At 44.3% G+C, this 21,753-nt stretch overlaps 11 non-coding genes and 1 pseudogene across 11 annotated transcripts; all 12 read left to right on the top strand.

Annotated features, from left to right (window-relative positions):
- The first annotated feature begins 54 nt into the window (after positions 1-54).
- LOC141179650 (U2 spliceosomal RNA) lies at positions 55-245 on the top strand. Its single transcript, XR_012255645.1, has one exon. It is a non-coding gene; the product is annotated as a U2 spliceosomal RNA (small nuclear RNA).
- A 1,112-nt stretch (positions 246-1,357) lies between these two features.
- On the top strand, positions 1,358-1,548 carry LOC141178955 (U2 spliceosomal RNA). The gene has a single exon (XR_012255014.1). It is a non-coding gene; the product is annotated as a U2 spliceosomal RNA (small nuclear RNA).
- A 6,157-nt stretch (positions 1,549-7,705) lies between these two features.
- LOC141179880 (U2 spliceosomal RNA) lies at positions 7,706-7,898 on the top strand. Its single transcript, XR_012255823.1, has one exon. It is a non-coding gene; the product is annotated as a U2 spliceosomal RNA (small nuclear RNA).
- Positions 7,899-9,013: 1,115 nt separating this feature from the next.
- Positions 9,014-9,204, top strand: LOC141178943 (U2 spliceosomal RNA). Its single transcript, XR_012255003.1, has one exon. It is a non-coding gene; the product is annotated as a U2 spliceosomal RNA (small nuclear RNA).
- Positions 9,205-10,319: 1,115 nt separating this feature from the next.
- LOC141178930 (U2 spliceosomal RNA) lies at positions 10,320-10,510 on the top strand. Its single transcript, XR_012254992.1, has one exon. It is a non-coding gene; the product is annotated as a U2 spliceosomal RNA (small nuclear RNA).
- Positions 10,511-11,625: 1,115 nt separating this feature from the next.
- On the top strand, positions 11,626-11,717 carry LOC141180066 (U2 spliceosomal RNA; annotated as a pseudogene).
- A 796-nt stretch (positions 11,718-12,513) lies between these two features.
- Positions 12,514-12,704, top strand: LOC141179951 (U2 spliceosomal RNA). Its single transcript, XR_012255871.1, has one exon. It is a non-coding gene; the product is annotated as a U2 spliceosomal RNA (small nuclear RNA).
- Positions 12,705-13,820: 1,116 nt separating this feature from the next.
- On the top strand, positions 13,821-14,011 carry LOC141179657 (U2 spliceosomal RNA). The gene has a single exon (XR_012255651.1). It is a non-coding gene; the product is annotated as a U2 spliceosomal RNA (small nuclear RNA).
- A 1,115-nt stretch (positions 14,012-15,126) lies between these two features.
- On the top strand, positions 15,127-15,317 carry LOC141178918 (U2 spliceosomal RNA). Its single transcript, XR_012254981.1, has one exon. It is a non-coding gene; the product is annotated as a U2 spliceosomal RNA (small nuclear RNA).
- Positions 15,318-16,432: 1,115 nt separating this feature from the next.
- On the top strand, positions 16,433-16,623 carry LOC141178906 (U2 spliceosomal RNA). The gene has a single exon (XR_012254970.1). It is a non-coding gene; the product is annotated as a U2 spliceosomal RNA (small nuclear RNA).
- A 1,115-nt stretch (positions 16,624-17,738) lies between these two features.
- Positions 17,739-17,929, top strand: LOC141178893 (U2 spliceosomal RNA). Its single transcript, XR_012254959.1, has one exon. It is a non-coding gene; the product is annotated as a U2 spliceosomal RNA (small nuclear RNA).
- Positions 17,930-19,044: 1,115 nt separating this feature from the next.
- LOC141178881 (U2 spliceosomal RNA) lies at positions 19,045-19,235 on the top strand. Its single transcript, XR_012254948.1, has one exon. It is a non-coding gene; the product is annotated as a U2 spliceosomal RNA (small nuclear RNA).
- Positions 19,236-21,753: the final 2,518 nt, after the last annotated feature.

Raw genomic sequence — 21,753 nt, 5'->3', positions numbered from 1 at the left:
AATGGACTTTTCAGGATCCTTGGGTGGCTCCGTAGTTTGAAACCAATTCTGGTTATCGCTTCTCGGCCTTTTGCCTAAGATCAAGTGTAGTATCTGTTCTTATCAGTTTAATATCTGATACGTCCCCTATCTGGGGACCATATATTAAATGGATTTTTAGAACAGGGAGATGGAAAAAGAGCTTGCTCTGTCCACTCCACGCATTGACCTGGTATTGCAGTATCTCCAGGACCGGTGCACCCCTTCTTTAATGCAGTTTCTAAAATCAGAAAGAATTGAATTCAATGTTTTTTGTTCATTTTGCTTGTTTGTCGGATTTTGGGATGGACTCTTTGGCTTTGCTTTTCTTCTCCTCATTGGATTTTTCATGTTCAAAGTTGCAGAAGCCAGATTACAAGCTCATTTTGGTTCAACTTCAGCAACTGTGCATTGCATTGCCATGTAATGTGATGCAATGCTATCTTTCTAGCTCTCCCTTTTTACTTCCTTTTGGATAAACAGACATATTAGGCAAGCATTTTGGAGCTTTCACCTAAATAACTACAGGTGGTGAGATAAGCTGCACAATATAATTGACCTTTCAGTATATTGTTGCACACACACCATCTATTTAGCAAATGCCCTTGTTATCAACAGCAGCCTTTTAAACTCACCTGAGCTAACAGGTATGTGCGCTGGTTACTCTGCTGCGCTTAAAATTTCTTTTTTGGTTTGCTACAATGCCTTTTCTGAAACGTTGTCTCCTTCTGCTGGAACACTGACTTCTTTCATTTAATGCCTGCAGACTATAAAAGAGAACCCAACCCAAAAAGTTTGGTTGATTAGTCTGTGGCATTCTGTTAAACTGTTGCTTATGGCGGTCTCTGTGAGCTTCTCAGCGACATTCAGCCAGCCAGGTATCCTGCCTGCAGTAGATGGAATGTGGCAATGGAACGCTGGCTGCGCGTGTCATAATAGGCTCTGAGCCTTTATATACCTGTGCACAGCAGCAGCCACCTTCAGTCTGCTGCTGGACAGCCAGCAGCAGCAGCAGCAGGAGAGGTATGTAATCAGGAGCCCTCCTGCTAAGGGTAGACAGCTGCTCGTTCCACCCCACCCCCCGCCTTAATTGGTTCTCCTCCCTTCCAACGGTGTTGAGGCGGGTGGGAACAGCAGGGGGTGAAGGTGCTGTGTTTAAAGAGGTGGAGTTATGCAGATCTAAAACGCGTGGATTGCAGCAGCAAGCCGAAAAGTGCAGGCATGTAAGGGATCTAGAGGTTGACAACATGTCTTCTTAACGGGAGTCCAGGAGCTCATCTCCACAAATGGACTTTTCAGGATCCTTGGGTGGCTCCGTAGTTTGAAACCAATTCTGGTTATCGCTTCTCGGCCTTTTGGCTAAGATCAAGTGTAGTATCTGTTCTTATCAGTTTAATATCTGATACGTCCCCTATCTGGGGACCATATATTAAATGGATTTTTAGAACAGGGAGATGGAAAAAGAGCTTGCTCTGTCCACTCCACGCATTGACCTGGTATTGCAGTATCTCCAGGACCGGTGCACCCCTTCTTTAATGCAGTTTCTAAAATCAGAAAGAATTGAATTCAATGTTTTTTGTTCATTTTGCTTGTTTGTCGGATTTTGGGATGGACTCTTTGGCTTTGCTTTTCTTCTCCTCATTGGATTTTTCATGTTCAAAGTTGCAGAAGCCAGATTACAAGCTCATTTTGGTTCAACTTCAGCAACTGTGCATTGCATTGCCATGTAATGTGATGCAATGCTATCTTTCTAGCTCTCCCTTTTTACTTCCTTTTGGATAAACAGACATATTAGGCAAGCATTTTGGAGCTTTCACCTAAATAACTACAGGTGGTGAGATAAGCTGCACAATATAATTGACCTTTCAGTATATTGTTGCACACACACCATCTATTTAGCAAATGCCCTTGTTATCAACAGCAGCCTTTTAAACTCACCTGAGCTAACAGGTATGTGCGCTGGTTACTCTGCTGCGCTTAAAATTTCTTTTTTGGTTTGCTACAATGCCTTTTCTGAAACGTTGTCTCCTTCTGCTGGAACACTGACTTCTTTCATTTAATGCCTGCAGACTATAAAAGAGAACCCAACCCAAAAAGTTTGGTTGATTAGTCTGTGGCATTCTGTTAAACTGTTGCTTATGGCGGTCTCTGTGAGCTTCTCAGCGACATTCAGCCAGCCAGGTATCCTGCCTGCAGTAGATGGAATGTGGCAATGGAACGCTGGCTGCGCGTGTCATAATAGGCTCTGAGCCTTTATATACCTGTGCACAGCAGCAGCCACCTTCAGTCTGCTGCTGGACAGCCAGCAGCAGCAGCAGCAGGAGAGGTATGTAATCAGGAGCCCTCCTGCTAAGGGTAGACAGCTGCTCGTTCCACCCCACCCCCCGCCTTAATTGGTTCTCCTCCCTTCCAACGGTGTTGAGGCGGGTGGGAACAGCAGGGGGTGAAGGTGCTGTGTTTAAAGAGGTGGAGTTATGCAGATCTAAAACGCGTGGATTGCAGCAGCAGCAAGCCGAAAAGTGCAGGCATGTAAGGGATCTAGAGGTTGACAACATGTCTTCTTAACGGGAGTCCAGGAGCTCATCTCCACAAATGGACTTTTCAGGATCCTTGGGTGGCTCCGTAGTTTGAAACCAATTCTGGTTATCGCTTCTCGGCCTTTTGGCTGCGATCGTATGACTGTACCTTGATTGGTGCGAGTCTCCTGGAGGAATCCGGACCCTTTTGTGGAGGATTTTCTGCTTTTTCCTGTGGTATTCCATACCGACAGAATCCAAGAAGTCTTTTGTGAAGAACACCATCCGTTTGTCCGTGGATCCATCTGACCAGAACAAGAACAACGTGGTTTTCATTGTCCAAGACATCGTTGAAGGCAAAGCTGGAGCAAGACGTTCTGAGATCTTCAGTGTCAACGAATTTTCACGTCAAGGTAATTATGACGTTACCTTTATGGACCAGGATGTTTGCCTTAATGTCTTTGAATGGCTCCGTGGTCACTCTAGTGACCCCTGCTTGGAAGGAGTTAGATGGGAACCTTTGTTTGGTCTGCAAGAAAAGGAGGTGACTGTGACTGTCTATAACCCTTTTACAGACCCTGAGCTGCTGGAGTGCTTCCTCTCTCGCTACTGTGAATATGTGCGGAAGGGAGTGAAGCAAGTCAATTGTCTAGGAATCTTTAACTGTCAGTATAAATTCCGTGTGAAATTGAAAAGGGATCCTGACAGTGTGGGGGGCTTTAGACACCCTCCATCAAATTTTTCCGTTGCAGGCCATAGAGGTTTCCTCTTTTACCCAGGCCAGCCCATGTTTTGCCGTAGATGCTTTTCTTTCGGACATACCATGGTAACATGCCTTAAAGGGCAGTGTTGCCGAAATTGCAGAAAGGAGGGGCATATGGCCAACCAGTGTCCAGAGGCCAAGTCCTGTGATGTCTGTGGGAGTAGTGATCACATGTATAAGGACTGTCCTATGAGTGCACCTAGACGTTCTGATAAAGAACAGAAGGAGGAGGAGCTGGAGAGGAGGCAGATGGCAAGCGCACTGAAAGTGCTGGAAAGATTGGAGAGGGAGGAGAGAGAGGGAAGGAGGCGGGAAACTGGTAGAGCCTCTCCCTCTACGGCGCCAGAGGAGGTGTCCCTGAGACCATGTTCTTCTTCTGCTGAAGAAATGAGGAAGAAGCGGAGGGAAGAAAAGGAGTTCTGGAGGGAAGTGGCAAAGGTGGAGAAAAAGGCAGTGTCTGCGAGAATATCTAGGAAAGTGGTGGAAGCAGAGCTGCCTGAGATGATGACTTTTGGAGAGGCAATGGACGCAACAGGATGTGAAGTGCAAATCTCGGAACCCGACAGTCCTGAACACCCTTCAGGTCCTGAAAACATTGAAGATTTTTCTTCGGAGGATGATAGGGGTGCAAAGAAGAGTCGTAGGGAGGATGGTGGGGGCAGTGATGATGCAGATTTTAGTGAGCCTCAGAGGAAGATCAGAACTGCCAGAATGAGGAGTGTGGCTGGTGAAGCCAGCGGGTCGGAAACCAGCTGTTCTGTTCTGATGGCGGAGGAGGATAGTGGTGGTGCTGGATAGTGTCACCATATAATATTGTAAATGTTTTTTCTTTTTGTCCTCTTGTGAGCTTTGGTTTAGGCCAAAGGCTATTTCTTTGTGTAATTGGTGAAGGAGTAGAAGTATTATGGGATTTACCATAGTGTCCCAAAACGTAAGAGTGTTTAAAAGTAAAGTAAGAAGAGCTGCTATTTTTGAGTTTTTAGCTATGCAAAATGCATCTATTTTTTGTTTACAAGAATGTGGGGTAGTGGATGGTGTGAAAGGGGATGAATGGTCTTATGGAGCGTCTGTGTGGTCGGGGAGTGCATGTAATAAGAATGATGGTGTGGGTATTTTGGTTAAAGGAAGGGAGGTTGTTTTGAGTGATTATTTGGTTATTGAGGTGGGGAGATGTATCCTTGCTAATTTTGTATACAAGAATGTAAAGTTTTGTGTTATTAATGTTTATGCGCCAGTTGAAAAAAATGAGCGCAAAAATTTATTTGAAAAAATTTTAAGCTTTTTGTTCCAGGAAGAATACCTGTGGTAATTGTGGGTGATATGAACTGTGATGTGGGGAGAGTGAATGTGGATGTGTCTGGGAAAGCATTATTGGAGTTAGTGAATGATTTTGGGTTGTGTGATATGCAGCGCGTGTGTAACATGAATCCTTTGTTGAACACTTTCTTTTCTGAGAGTGGTAGGGTACAATCCAGATTGGATTATTGTTTTATTTCTAAAAATATGGTTTCTGTTAATTATAGGCAGGAAAACGTTCTTTTTTCAGATCATGTGTGTATGTTGTGTGAGTTGGATATAAAAGTTGATGGAGTGTTTGGGAGAGGATTGTGGAAGTTAAATGTTAAACTGTTAGAGAATGAAGATGTGAGAAAGGAGTATGAAAGGCGGTATGAAGAATGGTGTAAGCATAAAAATGAGTTTGGGAATGTTTGTGAGTGGTGGGACTGGGTGAAGAAACAAGCAAAAATGTTCTTTAAAAATTTAGGATACAAGTATGCAGCAATTAAAAGAGAGAGTTTTGTTAAACTGAACGCGCGGTTGAGCGTTTTGTATAAGTTAAGGGAAGGAGGAGTTGAGGTGGAGGAGGATATTTTAGAGGTAAAAAAGGAGATTAGTGAGTTTTTGTTGGAGAGAGGGAGAAGCATAGTGTTTAGGGCAAAGATTGATAAGATGGAGCAGGATGAGAAATGTTCTCGGTTTTTCTTTAAAAAAGTTTTTGGAAAGAAACAGAGTATGAGCGTGGTGTATGGAGCAGATGGAAGTGAGGTGAGTGGAGAGGATATGTGTGAAGAGGTGGCTAAGTTTTATGAGGATCTGTATGCAGTGAAACAGAGGGATGAATGTTTGGAGAATGATGTTTTGAGTGTGTTAGAGAGTAAGTTGAGTGAAGCAGAAAGAGAGAGAGTGATGGGTGAGGTGACTGGTGATGAGGTATGGAAGGTTATGTGTAGTATGGCTTTGAATAAGACGCCGGGGGAGGATGGCCTCCCAGTAGAATTTTATCGTGTGATGTGGGGTGTGATTGGTAAGGACTTTGTGGATGTATGTAAGTATATGTGGGGAAACATGGAGGTGACTGAGAGTATGCGTGCAGGTATGGTTGTGTTAATTCCTAAGAAAGGGGATTTGAAAAGTCTGAGGAATTGGAGGCCAATAACGTTACTTAATTGTGATTATAAAATCTATGCAAAACTTATGGCTAATAGGATGCGTGATGTGATAGAGAGTGTGATTGGGGATGAGCAGTGTTGTGCGGTACCTGGGAGGCGGATTCATGAGTGTGTGTGTATGTTAAGAGATTGTCTATGGGATTGCATGGGTCGTAAGAAGAGTGTATTTTTGTTAAGTTTGGATTTTGAAAAGGCTTATGATAGGTTGTCGCATGGTTTTTTGTTCAGAGTGTTGTTAAAAATGGGTTTTCCGGCTGATTTTGTTGGGCGAGTGAGAAGTTTGTATGCGGGTGTTTATAGCTGTGTTTTAATGAATGGGTATGTGGGTAGGAAAGTGAATGTGTTTTCGGGTGTGCGACAGGGGTGTCCTTTGTCCCCTGTAGCATTTATTTGTGCAATTGAGCCATTGTTGTGTATGCTGAGGAAAGATAAGGTAATTCGTGGTGTGCAAGTGCCGGGAGGTGGAGGAAAAGAATGGAAGGTGAGTGGTTATATGGATGACGTGTGTGTATTATGTGATTCTGAATGTTCGGTGAGGCGGGTGAAGTTGTTAGTGTCTATTTTTTGTGGTGCATCTGCGTTTAAAGTGAATTGGGAAAAGAGTGAGTGTAAGGGTTTTGGAGGCGGAAGTTTAAGTAGGGATGTAGGTGTGAATGTAGTGAATGGACCTATTAAAGTTTTGGGTGTGAAGTTTTCAGAGAGTTTGGATGGGAAAGAAAGTTGGGATGATGCGAAAGGAAAAGTTGAGCAGAAGTTGAATTTTTGGAAATTGAGGAGTTTATCCTTTTTTGGGAAGATTTTAATTGTTAAGAGTGTGGTGTTGCCAATATTTTTATATATTGCGGTAGTATTTCCACCAGGATATATGTGTATGAGAAGCTTGAATAGAATTTTATTTGTTTTTTTGTGGAACTCGAAAATGGAGAGAGCTAGGAGAGAAATTTTGGTTAAAAGAGTGGAAAAAGGTGGTTTGGGTTTTCCGAATTTGGACGTGTTTTTTGGTGTGAATATCGTTGTGTTTGTTTTGAAAGTGATTAGGGCGGATGGAAAGTTTTCATCTATGTGTAGGTATTTATTTGGAGCGTATTTGTTTCGTTTAAAGTGGCAAGAAAGGGATTTGCGATGTCCGATTGCTTTTGAGGTGCCTGTATGGTATGTGTGGGTTTATAAGTTTTTGGTGAGGTATGAACTGTGTGATGCAGATGTGAGATTGCTGGAGAATAAGAAGGCTGTGTATAGGATGATTGAATGTAGAGAGGTAGAATGTGGAATAAATATGGTTAGGGGTGGTGATGTGCAGAAGGTTTGGAAGAAAGTGCGGATGAGTGGTATGACCAACAAACAGAGTGAAGTTGTGTGGCAGTCTTTACATGGAGTATTACCTGTGAGAGAGTTTCAGAGGAATAGAGGTTTGGTGAGGAGTGAAATGTGTCCAAGAAATGGCTGTGGTGGAAGGGAAAGTGTGTTGCATGTTTTTTGGAATTGCCAGTATGCTAGAGATGTGATTGGGAGAATGGGGCCTTTGTGTAAAGAATTGTGTGGTGTGAATTTGTTGTCTTTTGAGTTGTTTATGTTTGGTTTGGGAATATGTGATGGGACGAAGGAAAGAGTCTTGTGGTTGATGCTTGCATGTATAAAGGAAGTGTTATGGGATGTGAGGAATGTGTATGTGTTTAAAAGGAAGGAAATTGCTGTAAAGGATAGTGTGAAGGTGATTTTGGGGAAGATGTATGTGTGTTTCCTATGGGACAAAAAGAGGAGAGGGGAAGTGGATGCGGAGGGAATATGGAAAGTTAAAAAGTGGAGATATATTGTTAGTACCTCTTGATTTTTGTTATTGTTGTTTTGAAATATGAAATAAATATTTCCGATGATGATGGGGACAGCAAATTGCGTATTGGATTTGACGCAGCTGTTTTGATGGAATTTTCCTTTGTCTGGTTTCCATAGACTGTGGAATTTCCTCGTCTGAGGAGAAAAAAAAAAAAAAAAAAAAAATCTGTTCTTATCAGTTTAATATCTGATACGTCCCCTATCTGGGGACCATATATTAAATGGATTTTTAGAACAGGGAGATGGAAAAAGAGCTTGCTCTGTCCACTCCACGCATTGACCTGGTATTGCAGTATCTCCAGGACCGGTGCACCCCTTCTTTAATGCAGTTTCTAAAATCAGAAAGAATTGAATTCAATGTTTTTTGTTCATTTTGCTTGTTTGTCGGATTTTGGGATGGACTCTTTGGCTTTGCTTTTCTTCTCCTCATTGGATTTTTCATGTTCAAAGTTGCAGAAGCCAGATTACAAGCTCATTTTGGTTCAACTTCAGCAACTGTGCATTGCATTGCCATGTAATGTGATGCAATGCTATCTTTCTAGCTCTCCCTTTTTACTTCCTTTTGGATAAACAGACATATTAGGCAAGCATTTTGGAGCTTTCACCTAAATAACTACAGGTGGTGAGATAAGCTGCACAATATAATTGACCTTTCAGTATATTGTTGCACACACACCATCTATTTAGCAAATGCCCTTGTTATCAACAGCAGCCTTTTAAACTCACCTGAGCTAACAGGTATGTGCGCTGGTTACTCTGCTGCGCTTAAAATTTCTTTTTTGGTTTGCTACAATGCCTTTTCTGAAACGTTGTCTCCTTCTGCTGGAACACTGACTTCTTTCATTTAATGCCTGCAGACTGTAAAAGAGAGCCCAACCCAAAAAGTTTGGTTGATTAGTCTGTGGCATTCTGTTAAACTGTTGCTTATGGCGGTCTCTGTGAGCTTCTCAGCGACATTCAGCCAGCCAGGTATCCTGCCTGCAGTAGATGGAATGTGGCAATGGAACGCTGGCTGCGCGTGTCATAATAGGCTCTGAGCCTTTATATACCTGTGCACAGCAGCAGCCACCTTCAGTCTGCTGCTGGACAGCCAGCAGCAGCAGCAGCAGGAGAGGTATGTAATCAGGAGCCCTCCTGCTAAGGGTAGACAGCTGCTCGTTCCACCCCACCCCCCGCCTTAATTGGTTCTCCTCCCTTCCAACGGTGTTGAGGCGGGTGGGAACAGCAGGGGGTGAAGGTGCTGTGTTTAAAGAGGTGGAGTTATGCAGATCTAAAACGCGTGGATTGCAGCAGCAGCAAGCCGAAAAGTGCAGGCATGTAAGGGATCTAGAGGTTGACAACATGTCTTCTTAACGGGAGTCCAGGAGCTCATCTCCACAAATGGACTTTTCAGGATCCTTGGGTGGCTCCGTAGTTTGAAACCAATTCTGGTTATCGCTTCTCGGCCTTTTGGCTAAGATCAAGTGTAGTATCTGTTCTTATCAGTTTAATATCTGATACGTCCCCTATCTGGGGACCATATATTAAATGGATTTTTAGAACAGGGAGATGGAAAAAGAGCTTGCTCTGTCCACTCCACGCATTGACCTGGTATTGCAGTATCTCCAGGACCGGTGCACCCCTTCTTTAATGCAGTTTCTAAAATCAGAAAGAATTGAATTCAATGTTTTTTGTTCATTTTGCTTGTTTGTCGGATTTTGGGATGGACTCTTTGGCTTTGCTTTTCTTCTCCTCATTGGATTTTTCATGTTCAAAGTTGCAGAAGCCAGATTACAAGCTCATTTTGGTTCAACTTCAGCAACTGTGCATTGCATTGCCATGTAATGTGATGCAATGCTATCTTTCTAGCTCTCCCTTTTTACTTCCTTTTGGATAAACAGACATATTAGGCAAGCATTTTGGAGCTTTCACCTAAATAACTACAGGTGGTGAGATAAGCTGCACAATATAATTGACCTTTCAGTATATTGTTGCACACACACCATCTATTTAGCAAATGCCCTTGTTATCAACAGCAGCCTTTTAAACTCACCTGAGCTAACAGGTATGTGCGCTGGTTACTCTGCTGCGCTTAAAATTTCTTTTTTGGTTTGCTACAATGCCTTTTCTGAAACGTTGTCTCCTTCTGCTGGAACACTGACTTCTTTCATTTAATGCCTGCAGACTATAAAAGAGAGCCCAACCCAAAAAGTTTGGTTGATTAGTCTGTGGCATTCTGTTAAACTGTTGCTTATGGCGGTCTCTGTGAGCTTCTCAGCGACATTCAGCCAGCCAGGTATCCTGCCTGCAGTAGATGGAATGTGGCAATGGAACGCTGGCTGCGCGTGTCATAATAGGCTCTGAGCCTTTATATACCTGTGCACAGCAGCAGCCACCTTCAGTCTGCTGCTGGACAGCCAGCAGCAGCAGCAGCAGGAGAGGTATGTAATCAGGAGCCCTCCTGCTAAGGGTAGACAGCTGCTCGTTCCACCTCACCCCCCGCCTTAATTGGTTCTCCTCCCTTCCAACGGTGTTGAGGCGGGTGGGAACAGCAGGGGGTGAAGGTGCTGTGTTTAAAGAGGTGGAGTTATGCAGATCTAAAACGCGTGGATTGCAGCAGCAGCAAGCCGAAAAGTGCAGGCATGTAAGGGATCTAGAGGTTGACAACATGTCTTCTTAACGGGAGTCCAGGAGCTCATCTCCACAAATGGACTTTTCAGGATCCTTGGGTGGCTCCGTAGTTTGAAACCAATTCTGGTTATCGCTTCTCGGCCTTTTGGCTAAGATCAAGTGTAGTATCTGTTCTTATCAGTTTAATATCTGATACGTCCCCTATCTGGGGACCATATATTAAATGGATTTTTAGAACAGGGAGATGGAAAAAGAGCTTGCTCTGTCCACTCCACGCATTGACCTGGTATTGCAGTATCTCCAGGACCGGTGCACCCCTTCTTTAATGCAGTTTCTAAAATCAGAAAGAATTGAATTCAATGTTTTTTGTTCATTTTGCTTGTTTGTCGGATTTTGGGATGGACTCTTTGGCTTTGCTTTTCTTCTCCTCATTGGATTTTTCATGTTCAAAGTTGCAGAAGCCAGATTACAAGCTCATTTTGGTTCAACTTCAGCAACTGTGCATTGCATTGCCATGTAATGTGATGCAATGCTATCTTTCTAGCTCTCCCTTTTTACTTCCTTTTGGATAAACAGACATATTAGGCAAGCATTTTGGAGCTTTCACCTAAATAACTACAGGTGGTGAGATAAGCTGCACAATATAATTGACCTTTCAGTATATTGTTGCACACACACCATCTATTTAGCAAATGCCCGTGTTATCAACAGCAGCCTTTTAAACTCACCTGAGCTAACAGGTATGTGCGCTGGTTACTCTGCTGCGCTTAAAATTTCTTTTTTGGTTTGCTACAATGCCTTTTCTGAAACGTTGTCTCCTTCTGCTGGAACACTGACTTCTTTCATTTAATGCCTGCAGACTATAAAAGAGAACCCAACCCAAAAAGTTTGGTTGATTAGTCTGTGGCATTCTGTTAAACTGTTGCTTATGGCGGTCTCTGTGAGCTTCTCAGCGACATTCAGCCAGCCAGGTATCCTGCCTGCAGTAGATGGAATGTGGCAATGGAACGCTGGCTGCGCGTGTCATAATAGGCTCTGAGCCTTTATATACCTGTGCACAGCAGCAGCCACCTTCAGTCTGCTGCTGGACAGCCAGCAGCAGCAGCAGCAGGAGAGGTATGTAATCAGGAGCCCTCCTGCTAAGGGTAGACAGCTGCTCGTTCCACCCCACCCCCCGCCTTAATTGGTTCTCCTCCCTTCCAACGGTGTTGAGGCGGGTGGGAACAGCAGGGGGTGAAGGTGCTGTGTTTAAAGAGGTGGAGTTATGCAGATCTAAAACGCGTGGATTGCAGCAGCAGCAAGCCGAAAAGTGCAGGCATGTAAGGGATCTAGAGGTTGACAACATGTCTTCTTAACGGGAGTCCAGGAGCTCATCTCCACAAATGGACTTTTCAGGATCCTTGGGTGGCTCCGTAGTTTGAAACCAATTCTGGTTATCGCTTCTCGGCCTTTTGGCTAAGATCAAGTGTAGTATCTTTCGAAAAGGCGGTTTTGGATGTTGGCCGCCCTAGTAGATTGATACATTATGCACACTGGGGTTTAGGCGCTTGTTAGTACGCCAGGTGGCTAATATAGTCATCTGGTGGAAAGCATGGCCCCCCAGGATCGACGCCATTGGGCCGGGGAAGATCGAAAGCCCGAAGTGTGAAGTGCCCCAGGAGTGGTGACCCTGGGGTGCCTTAACTCACTGGGATTGGGAACCCCACTTGAGTTTATGGCACATTTGCACAAGCAGTTCAAATTTTCTTTCTTCGCACACACCCTTATTCCGGGCCTTCTGGCCTTAGGATGGGGAATTTTTCAATTCCCGGTTGAAGGTCCGGGCAGTATTATACTGTGAAACCTTCACTATTTATTTAATTTCTTTGTCACTGTGTGTCCACTTATTCACGTGTGTCACGTCCTACTAGGATTTTGTCGGGATGCGGTTCCCTTACGGGTTCCTCTCTTGGCAGGTCTAGGGGGGGAGTGTGTGGCCATCAGGTTCCGCTCCCCCCTGAACCCCCCTGGCTCTCCTCTTTCGGGAGGAGAGCGTTGTTGGCTCCCCTCTTCCGGGAGGGGAGCACAGTCTTTGGCTCCCAGTGCCTTGCTCGGGTGAGAACTCGGGCAGGTGCTGGGGGTATGATTGGGTCGCCTCTGGCTTCGGCTGGAGGTGGCTTTTTGTCCCTGTTCCTCGCTGTGGCCTTTTGGCTCGGAGGGACGGGGAATGGTTTGGGGGACCCTTCTCCTTTTGGAGAGGGTTTCAAGAAGACCAGCATCCTAGTGCACTTTTTTTGTGGCACTTGTCACTTTTTTAAGCGCACTCGGGTTTTGTACACGAATTCGGGCTTTCGATGAAAAGAAAAAAAAAAAGAAAAAAAATCTGTTCTTATCAGTTTAATATCTGATACGTCCCCTATCTGGGGACCATATATTAAATGGATTTTTAGAACAGGGAGATGGAAAAAGAGCTTGCTCTGTCCACTCCACGCATTGACCTGGTATTGCAGTATCTCCAGGACCGGTGCATCCCTTCTTTAATGCAGTTTCTAAAATCAGAAAGAATTGAATTCAATGTTTTTTGTTCATTTTGCTTGTTTGTCGGATTTTGGGATGGACTCTTTGGCTTTGCTTTTCTTCTCCTCATTGGATTTTTCATGTTCAAAGTTGCAGAAGCCAGATTACAAGCTCATTTTGGTTCAACTTCAGCAACTGTGCATTGCATTGCCATGTAATGTGATGCAATGCTATCTTTCTAGCTCTCCCTTTTTACTTCCTTTTGGATAAACAGACATATTAGGCAAGCATTTTGGAGCTTTCACCTAAATAACTACAGGTGGTGAGATAAGCTGCACAATATAATTGACCTTTCAGTATATTGTTGCACACACACCATCTATTTAGCAAATGCCCTTGTTATCAACAGCAGCCTTTTAAACTCACCTGAGCTAACAGGTATGTGCGCTGGTTACTCTGCTGCGCTTAAAATTTCTTTTTTGGTTTGCTACAATGCCTTTTCTGAAACGTTGTCTCCTTCTGCTGGAACACTGACTTCTTTCATTTAATGCCTGCAGACTATAAAAGAGAACCCAACCCAAAAAGTTTGGTTGATTAGTCTGTGGCATTCTGTTAAACTGTTGCTTATGGCGGTCTCTGTGAGCTTCTCAGCGACATTCAGCCAGCCAGGTATCCTGCCTGCAGTAGATGGAATGTGGCAATGGAACGCTGGCTGCGCGTGTCATAATAGGCTCTGAGCCTTTATATACCTGTGCACAGCAGCAGCCACCTTCAGTCTGCTGCTGGACAGCCAGCAGCAGCAGCAGCAGGAGAGGTATGTAATCAGGAGCCCTCCTGCTAAGGGTAGACAGCTGCTCGTTCCACCCCACCCCCCGCCTTAATTGGTTCTCCTCCCTTCCAACGGTGTTGAGGCAGGGTGGGAACAGCAGGGGGTGAAGGTGCTGTGTTTAAAGAGGTGGAGTTATGCAGATCTAAAACGCGTGGATTGCAGCAGCAGCAAGCCGAAAAGTGCAGGCATGTAAGGGATCTAGAGGTTGACAACATGTCTTCTTAACGGGAGTCCAGGAGCTCATCTCCACAAATGGACTTTTCAGGATCCTTGGGTGGCTCCGTAGTTTGAAACCAATTCTGGTTATCGCTTCTCAGACTTTTGGCTAAGATCAAGTGTAGTATCTGTTCTTATCAGTTTAATATCTGATACGTCCCCTATCTGGGGACCATATATTAAATGGATTTTTAGAACAGGGAGATGGAAAAAGAGCTTGCTCTGTCCACTCCACGCATTGACCTGGTATTGCAGTATCTCCAGGACCGGTGCACCCCTTCTTTAATGCAGTTTCTAAAATCAGAAAGAATTGAATTCAATGTTTTTTGTTCATTTTGCTTGTTTGTCGGATTTTGGGATGGACTCTTTGGCTTTGCTTTTCTTCTCCTCATTGGATTTTTCATGTTCAAAGTTGCAGAAGCCAGATTACAAGCTCATTTTGGTTCAACTTCAGCAACTGTGCATTGCATTGCCATGTAATGTGATGCAATGCTATCTTTCTAGCTCTCCCTTTTTACTTCCTTTTGGATAAACAGACATATTAGGCAAGCATTTTGGAGCTTTCACCTAAATAACTACAGGTGGTGAGATAAGCTGCACAATATAATTGACCTTTCAGTATATTGTTGCACACACACCATCTATTTAGCAAATGCCCTTGTTATCAACAGCAGCCTTTTAAACTCACCTGAGCTAACAGGTATGTGCGCTGGTTACTCTGCTGCGCTTAAAATTTCTTTTTTGGTTTGCTACAATGCCTTTTCTGAAACGTTGTCTCCTTCTGCTGGAACACTGACTTCTTTCATTTAATGCCTGCAGACTATAAAAGAGAACCCAACCCAAAAAGTTTGGTTGATTAGTCTGTGGCATTCTGTTAAACTGTTGCTTATGGCGGTCTCTGTGAGCTTCTCAGCGACATTCAGCCAGCCAGGTATCCTGCCTGCAGTAGATGGAATGTGGCAATGGAACGCTGGCTGCGCGTGTCATAATAGGCTCTGAGCCTTTATATACCTGTGCACAGCAGCAGCCACCTTCAGTCTGCTGCTGGACAGCCAGCAGCAGCAGCAGCAGGAGAGGTATGTAATCAGGAGCCCTCCTGCTAAGGGTAGACAGCTGCTCGTTCCACCCCACCCCCCGCCTTAATTGGTTCTCCTCCCTTCCAACGGTGTTGAGGCGGGTGGGAACAGCAGGGGGTGAAGGTGCTGTGTTTAAAGAGGTGGAGTTATGCAGATCTAAAACGCGTGGATTGCAGCAGCAGCAAGCCGAAAAGTGCAGGCATGTAAGGGATCTAGAGGTTGACAACATGTCTTCTTAACGGGAGTCCAGGAGCTCATCTCCACAAATGGACTTTTCAGGATCCTTGGGTGGCTCCGTAGTTTGAAACCAATTCTGGTTATCGCTTCTCGGCCTTTTGGCTAAGATCAAGTGTAGTATCTGTTCTTATCAGTTTAATATCTGATACGTCCCCTATCTGGGGACCATATATTAAATGGATTTTTAGAACAGGGAGATGGAAAAAGAGCTTGCTCTGTCCACTCCACGCATTGACCTGGTATTGCAGTATCTCCAGGACCGGTGCACCCCTTCTTTAATGCAGTTTCTAAAATCAGAAAGAATTGAATTCAATGTTTTTTGTTCATTTTGCTTGTTTGTCGGATTTTGGGATGGACTCTTTGGCTTTGCTTTTCTTCTCCTCATTGGATTTTTCATGTTCAAAGTTGCAGAAGCCAGATTACAAGCTCATTTTGGTTCAACTTCAGCAACTGTGCATTGCATTGCCATGTAATGTGATGCAATGCTATCTTTCTAGCTCTCCCTTTTTACTTCCTTTTGGATAAACAGACATATTAGGCAAGCATTTTGGAGCTTTCACCTAAATAACTACAGGTGGTGAGATAAGCTGCACAATATAATTGACCTTTCAGTATATTGTTGCACACACACCATCTATTTAGCAAATGCCCTTGTTATCAACAGCAGCCTTTTAAACTCACCTGAGCTAACAGGTATGTGCGCTGGTTACTCTGCTGCGCTTAAAATTTCTTTTTTGGTTTGCTACAATGCCTTTTCTGAAACGTTGTCTCCTTCTGCTGGAACACTGACTTCTTTCATTTAATGCCTGCAGACTATAAAAGAGAACCCAACCCAAAAAGTTTGGTTGATTAGTCTGTGGCATTCTGTTAAACTGTTGCTTATGGCGGTCTCTGTGAGCTTCTCAGCGACATTCAGCCAGCCAGGTATCCTGCCTGCAGTAGATGGAATGTGGCAATGGAACGCTGGCTGCGCGTGTCATAATAGGCTCTGAGCCTTTATATACCTGTGCACAGCAGCAGCCACCTTCAGTCTGCTGCTGGACAGCCAGCAGCAGCAGCAGCAGGAGAGGTATGTAATCAGGAGCCCTCCTGCTAAGGGTAGACAGCTGCTCGTTCCACCCCACCCCCCGCCTTAATTGGTTCTCCTCCCTTCCAACGGTGTTGAGGCGGGTGGGAACAGCAGGGGGTGAAGGTGCTGTGTTTAAAGAGGTGGAGTTATGCAGATCTAAAACGCGTGGATTGCAGCAGCAGCAAGCCGAAAAGTGCAGGCATGTAAGGGATCTAGAGGTTGACAACATGTCTTCTTAACGGGAGTCCAGGAGCTCATCTCCACAAATGGACTTTTCAGGATCCTTGGGTGGCTCCGTAGTTTGAAACCAATTCTGGTTATCGCTTCTCGGCCTTTTGGCTAAGATCAAGTGTAGTATCTGTTCTTATCAGTTTAATATCTGATACGTCCCCTATCTGGGGACCATATATTAAATGGATTTTTAGAACAGGGAGATGGAAAAAGAGCTTGCTCTGTCCACTCCACGCATTGACCTGGTATTGCAGTATCTCCAGGACCGGTGCACCCCTTCTTTAATGCAGTTTCTAAAATCAGAAAGAATTGAATTCAATGTTTTTTGTTCATTTTGCTTGTTTGTCGGATTTTGGGATGGACTCTTTGGCTTTGCTTTTCTTCTCCTCATTGGATTTTTCATGTTCAAAGTTGCAGAAGCCAGATTACAAGCTCATTTTGGTTCAACTTCAGCAACTGTGCATTGCATTGCCATGTAATGTGATGCAATGCTATCTTTCTAGCTCTCCCTTTTTACTTCCTTTTGGATAAACAGACATATTAGGCAAGCATTTTGGAGCTTTCACCTAAATAACTACAGGTGGTGAGATAAGCTGCACAATATAATTGACCTTTCAGTATATTGTTGCACACACACCATCTATTTAGCAAATGCCCTTGTTATCAACAGCAGCCTTTTAAACTCACCTGAGCTAACAGGTATGTGCGCTGGTTACTCTGCTGCGCTTAAAATTTCTTTTTTGGTTTGCTACAATGCCTTTTCTGAAACGTTGTCTCCTTCTGCTGGAACACTGACTTCTTTCATTTAATGCCTGCAGACTATAAAAGAGAACCCAACCCAAAAAGTTTGGTTGATTAGTCTGTGGCATTCTGTTAAACTGTTGCTTATGGCGGTCTCTGTGAGCTTCTCAGCGACATTCAGCCAGCCAGGTATCCTGCCTGCAGTAGATGGAATGTGGCAATGGAACGCTGGCTGCGCGTGTCATAATAGGCTCTGAGCCTTTATATACCTGTGCACAGCAGCAGCCACCTTCAGTCTGCTGCTGGACAGCCAGCAGCAGCAGCAGCAGGAGAGGTATGTAATCAGGAGCCCTCCTGCTAAGGGTAGACAGCTGCTCGTTCCACCCCACCCCCCGCCTTAATTGGTTCTCCTCCCTTCCAACGGTGTTGAGGCGGGTGGGAACAGCAGGGGGTGAAGGTGCTGTGTTTAAAGAGGTGGAGTTATGCAGATCTAAAACGCGTGGATTGCAGCAGCAGCAAGCCGAAAAGTGCAGGCATGTAAGGGATCTAGAGGTTGACAACATGTCTTCTTAACGGGAGTCCAGGAGCTCATCTCCACAAATGGACTTTTCAGGATCCTTGGGTGGCTCCGTAGTTTGAAACCAATTCTGGTTATCGCTTCTCGGCCTTTTGGCTAAGATCAAGTGTAGTATCTGTTCTTATCAGTTTAATATCTGATACGTCCCCTATCTGGGGACCATATATTAAATGGATTTTTAGAACAGGGAGATGGAAAAAGAGCTTGCTCTGTCCACTCCACGCATTGACCTGGTATTGCAGTATCTCCAGGACCGGTGCACCCCTTCTTTAATGCAGTTTCTAAAATCAGAAAGAATTGAATTCAATGTTTTTTGTTCATTTTGCTTGTTTGTCGGATTTTGGGATGGACTCTTTGGCTTTGCTTTTCTTCTCCTCATTGGATTTTTCATGTTCAAAGTTGCAGAAGCCAGATTACAAGCTCATTTTGGTTCAACTTCAGCAACTGTGCATTGCATTGCCATGTAATGTGATGCAATGCTATCTTTCTAGCTCTCCCTTTTTACTTCCTTTTGGATAAACAGACATATTAGGCAAGCATTTTGGAGCTTTCACCTAAATAACTACAGGTGGTGAGATAAGCTGCACAATATAATTGACCTTTCAGTATATTGTTGCACACACACCATCTATTTAGCAAATGCCCTTGTTATCAACAGCAGCCTTTTAAACTCACCTGAGCTAACAGGTATGTGCGCTGGTTACTCTGCTGCGCTTAAAATTTCTTTTTTGGTTTGCTACAATGCCTTTTCTGAAACGTTGTCTCCTTCTGCTGGAACACTGACTTCTTTCATTTAATGCCTGCAGACTATAAAAGAGAACCCAACCCAAAAAGTTTGGTTGATTAGTCTGTGGCATTCTGTTAAACTGTTGCTTATGGCGGTCTCTGTGAGCTTCTCAGCGACATTCAGCCAGCCAGGTATCCTGCCTGCAGTAGATGGAATGTGGCAATGGAACGCTGGCTGCGCGTGTCATAATAGGCTCTGAGCCTTTATATACCTGTGCACAGCAGCAGCCACCTTCAGTCTGCTGCTGGACAGCCAGCAGCAGCAGCAGCAGGAGAGGTATGTAATCAGGAGCCCTCCTGCTAAGGGTAGACAGCTGCTCGTTCCACCCCACCCCCCGCCTTAATTGGTTCTCCTCCCTTCCAACGGTGTTGAGGCGGGTGGGAACAGCAGGGGGTGAAGGTGCTGTGTTTAAAGAGGTGGAGTTATGCAGATCTAAAACGCGTGGATTGCAGCAGCAGCAAGCCGAAAAGTGCAGGCATGTAAGGGATCTAGAGGTTGACAACATGTCTTCTTAACGGGAGTCCAGGAGCTCATCTCCACAAATGGACTTTTCAGGATCCTTGGGTGGCTCCGTAGTTTGAAACCAATTCTGGTTATCGCTTCTCGGCCTTTTGGCTAAGATCAAGTGTAGTATCTGTTCTTATCAGTTTAATATCTGATACGTCCCCTATCTGGGGACCATATATTAAATGGATTTTTAGAACAGGGAGATGGAAAAAGAGCTTGCTCTGTCCACTCCACGCATTGACCTGGTATTGCAGTATCTCCAGGACCGGTGCACCCCTTCTTTAATGCAGTTTCTAAAATCAGAAAGAATTGAATTCAATGTTTTTTGTTCATTTTGCTTGTTTGTCGGATTTTGGGATGGACTCTTTGGCTTTGCTTTTCTTCTCCTCATTGGATTTTTCATGTTCAAAGTTGCAGAAGCCAGATTACAAGCTCATTTTGGTTCAACTTCAGCAACTGTGCATTGCATTGCCATGTAATGTGATGCAATGCTATCTTTCTAGCTCTCCCTTTTTACTTCCTTTTGGATAAACAGACATATTAGGCAAGCATTTTGGAGCTTTCACCTAAATAACTACAGGTGGTGAGATAAGCTGCACAATATAATTGACCTTTCAGTATATTGTTGCACACACACCATCTATTTAGCAAATGCCCTTGTTATCAACAGCAGCCTTTTAAACTCACCTGAGCTAACAGGTATGTGCGCTGGTTACTCTGCTGCGCTTAAAATTTCTTTTTTGGTTTGCTACAATGCCTTTTCTGAAACGTTGTCTCCTTCTGCTGGAACACTGACTTCTTTCATTTAATGCCTGCAGACTATAAAAGAGAACCCAACCCAAAAAGTTTGGTTGATTAGTCTGTGGCATTCTGTTAAACTGTTGCTTATGGCGGTCTCTGTGAGCTTCTCAGCGACATTCAGCCAGCCAGGTATCCTGCCTGCAGTAGATGGAATGTGGCAATGGAACGCTGGCTGCGCGTGTCATAATAGGCTCTGAGCCTTTATATACCTGTGCACAGCAGCAGCCACCTTCAGTCTGCTGCTGGACAGCCAGCAGCAGCAGCAGCAGGAGAGGTATGTAATCAGGAGCCCTCCTGCTAAGGGTAGACAGCTGCTCGTTCCACCCCACCCCCCGCCTTAATTGGTTCTCCTCCCTTCCAACGGTGTTGAGGCGGGTGGGAACAGCAGGGGGTGAAGGTGCTGTGTTTAAAGAGGTGGAGTTATGCAGATCTAAAACGCGTGGATTGCAGCAGCAGCAAGCCGAAAAGTGCAGGCATGTAAGGGATCTAGAGGTTGACAACATGTCTTCTTAACGGGAGTCCAGGAGCTCATCTCCACAAATGGACTTTTCAGGATCCTTGGGTGGCTCCGTAGTTTGAAACCAATTCTGGTTATCGCTTCTCGGCCTTTTGGCTAAGATCAAGTGCAGTGATCTAGCGGCTGCTGCCTTGGTCTTGGCTGAGAGGTGCTCGGGGTACCCGGCTCCTTGGCCTGGGGGGATCGCTCTGTTTTTCAGCAGGGCTTCACCTCCCTGCTGCTATTAGGGAGTCGGATTAGTCCCCGGGCAACGGGAGGCGATCATCTACCTGGCACTTCGGTGTTGAAGGTTTCTATTGAGAAGAGGAGAACCTGTTTGTGAAGAAGATGTCTGCAGCATCACATGAAGGAGAGGAAGATCATGTGCCTGAATTCGCTAAGGTGCAGAATTCTATTCGTTTGGTTGTTCAGGAGAACTTTCGAGATCAAAAGGATTTTAGGTATGTGATGAGTTAAGTTCTTGTGGATCTTTTTGGTTTGAAGACAGAAGAAGTGTTGGCGATAATGGACTACCCCAGGAGGGGTGTTTATGATATAGTTTTTGTTGACAAAGTTTTTTTTGAAGGATATCTAAGGAAAATGACTGCAAGCCAGGATAAAAGAATGGAGGGGATAAGTGTAATGCCACACTTCCCCGTTAGAGATAAATGGATCATTGTTAAAATGTACTCTCCATTGGTGGACGAAGAGGATGTTCTTACATTTTTGGAGTTTTTTTGTTTGTCAGTAACACCAAAAGGGAAGATTTATAATGAATTTGGTTTTTGGACTTCGAAGTGGAAATTTTTGGTCCGTTTCAAAGAAGATGAGCAGGGGACTGTGTTGCTTCCCCCAGCTAGGTTTAAGTTGGGTAATATAAATGGTGATATTTTTTTCAGTGGTATACCCACTTTTTGTCGAGTTTGTCGTCAATACGGGCATGGAAAGGAAAATTGTTCGGGTGGTGTATGTGGTTTTTGCAAAAAAGGTGATCATGAGTCAAAGGATTGTAAAGATCGGAGGAAGTGCAACTTGTGTCAGGAAGATACGCATGTTTTTAAGAATTGCCCAAAGAGGAAAAGAAATAAAGAGAAGGAGGTAGTGGTTAAAACGGTTTTGGTAGAGAGAAAGGAGGAAAGTGTAGAAAAGGTGTTGGTGGTAAAGGGAAAAGAAAGCAAACCTGTAGGAGTGCAGAGGGAGATGGAGAAAACAAGAGTAGATTGGGGGGATAGGGTAGAGAGTGAAATGGGAGGTGTAAGTCAGGGAACTGGCCGTGGTAAGGTTAAAAAGCAAGAAAAGAGAAAGGAACAGGAAGTGGAGGTGGCAATGGAAGAAAATATAGTTGTTTTTCAACAACCTATGTTTATAAAGAATGCAGAATATTTTAACCGGTTGTACCGTAAGTTGTATGATGAGAAACGTTTGGACTATCTTATAGAGAATGTTAGGAAAGAACTAATAAGAGATAAAAATGTTTTTTGTGTGAAATATAGAATACCA

Source organism: Phyllobates terribilis, unplaced genomic scaffold (genome assembly GCF_046119375.1).
Source record: "Phyllobates terribilis strain yellow unplaced genomic scaffold, ASM4611937v1 Scaffold_30__1_contigs__length_15301838, whole genome shotgun sequence".
Taxonomy (NCBI): domain Eukaryota; kingdom Metazoa; phylum Chordata; class Amphibia; order Anura; family Dendrobatidae; genus Phyllobates; species Phyllobates terribilis.
The sequence above is the reverse complement of the archived record's forward strand: the minus strand, read 5'-3'. Positions and strand labels throughout refer to the sequence as shown.